We start from the raw sequence: 2559 nt of genomic DNA on the forward strand, positions 1-2559 counted from the left end.
CTCCCACTTGGCCTAAAGCCTATCGGTGCAGTATCTAATACCCATCTTCGACTTGTAGTCGTTGAACTCCTTCACCGCAATGTTCCAACTCCGAGATGCCTGCTTAAGTCCATAAATGGACCTCTGTAGCTTGCACACCTTAGACTCATCTGTGGATGTAAACCCTTCAGGTTGTATCATATACACCTCTTCGTCCAGCTCTCCGTTTAGGAAAGCTGTCTTCACATCCATCTGCCAGATTTCATAGTCCAGATGGGCAGCTATCGCAAGCATAATCCGAATGGATTTGAGCATTGCCACAGGAGAAAACGTCTCGTCATAGTCTATACCATAACATTGACGATATCCCTTGGCAACCAGACGGGCTTTATAGGTCTCCACCTTTCCGTCTGCGCCCCTCTTCCTTTTGAAGACCCACTTACACCCTATGGGTTTTACTCCTTCGGGTGGGTCAACCAATGTCCACACATCGTTGACCTTCATGGACTCCATTTCGGATTTCATGGCCTCTAGCCATTTCTCAGAGTCAGGTCTCTGCATTGCATCCATGTAGGTGATCGGATCCTCATCGTTTTCATCAAGTTCGATAGGATCACCATCCCGGACCAAGAAACCATAATATCTGTCCGGTTGATGTGGTACTCTACCAGACCGCCTTAAGGGTGCATAATCAATGAGCTCCGGATCTGATCTAATCAAATCCGGTTCAGGTTCAGTAACATGTGTCGGTTTTTCCACCTGTCGAACTTCGTCAAGTTCGACTTTAGAGGCAACAGTTCCTTCACTAAGGAACACCTTTTCTAAAAAGATTGCCTTAAGGCTGACAAACACCTTTTGCTCATCAGCAAGGTAGAAATAATACCCTTTGGTCTCCTTTGGGTACCCTATAAAATTACACTTGTCAGACCTAGGTCCAAGCTTGTCTGTAATTAAACGTTTAACATAAGCCGGACACCCCCAAACCCTAAGGTGCGAGAGTACTGGCTTACGTCCTATCCATATCTCATATGGCGTTTTGGCTACAGACTTACTCGGAACTCTATTTAGAAGGTAACAAGCCGATTCGAGCGCATATCCCCAGAGGGAGATCGGCAGACCAGCAAACCCCATCATGGATCGAACCATGTCTAACAGGGTCCGATTCCTCCTTTCAGACACACCATTATGCTGTGGTGTTCCAGGAGGAGTCCACTGAGAGAGAATCCCATTCTCCCCTAGATACGTCAGAAACTCATTGGAAAGGTATTCACCTCCTCGATCAGATCGAAAAGTTTTAATACACTTCCCAGTTTGTTTTTCTACCTCATTTCGGAATAGTTTGAACATTTCAAATGATTCCGACTTATGCTTCATTAAATAGACATACCCATACCTAGATAGGTCGTCTGTGAAGGTTATGAAGTAGAAAAATCCACCTCTTGCACTTGAGCTCATGGGTCCACATACATCAGAATGTACCAGACCTAAGAGTTCACTGGCTCGCTCACCTTTTCCAGTAAAAGGTGACTTGGTCATTTTTCCAAGAAGACAGGACTCACAGGTTGGAAGTGATTCACAATCACTAACTTCAAGAATTCCTTCTTGAGCCAACCTGTTTATCCTATTCTTATTGATATGACCTAGCCTACAGTGCCAAAGGTAGACTTCTGACACATTATCTATTCTAGAGCGTTTACCGAATTTTTGAACCACATTAACAGGCTGTGATAGTAAGTAAATTCCATTATTTAATTGTCCAACAAATATTGTAACACCATTCAAAATGATATTGCAAATATTTCCTTTTATTAAAAAATCATAACCGTACATGGCCAAAAGGCCTACAGAAATAATATTTAATAAAAAACTTGGACAATAGTGACATTCACTCAGAATTACATTACGAGAATTGATTACAAGACTCATGATTCCTAAAGCTAGAACTGGAACTTTGCTTCCATCTCCAACATTCAGGAACTTCTTGTCTTCATCAAATCTCCTACTGACCTGCAGACTCTGCATCGAATTACAAATATGATAAGGGCTTTCGGTATCCAATACCCAGGCAGTAGTATCACAAATCGAAAAGTTGCAAGGAGTTATCATATAATTACCTTGCTTCTTCTTTGGCCTGTTCGGGTCCAGGGAGGCAATGTATTGAGGACAGTTCCTCTTCCAATGCCCGTGCTTCTTGCAAAAGAAGCACTCCGCCTGGCTCTGGTCATGCTTGCGCTTCTTGATCTGACCCCGTGCTACTGTCCCAGCATGAGATTGCACCTTCTTATTTTTCTTCTTCTTGTTCTTCTTCTCCTTCCCAAAGGGTTGACGACGAGAAGAAGACCCTCCCACTACATTCACCGACTCCTTATGGAGTTGGTGATCCTTCTCAAAGTTCTGCAGCAACCCCAACAATCCGTGGTAGTTTACTGCAGTCTTTGTCATTCGAAAATGAGTAAGGAATGGGAGGAAGGACTTGGGCAAGGAATTAAGGATCGCATCCTTACCGAGCTGCTTGTGCAGAGGAAAGCCCAATTTGCTTAGGCGCTCAATCATCTCGATCATGTACAGTACATGATCAGT

The sequence above is a fragment of the Elaeis guineensis genome, chromosome 1, assembly GCF_000442705.2.
Source record: "Elaeis guineensis isolate ETL-2024a chromosome 1, EG11, whole genome shotgun sequence".
Lineage (NCBI taxonomy): Eukaryota > Viridiplantae > Streptophyta > Magnoliopsida > Arecales > Arecaceae > Elaeis > Elaeis guineensis.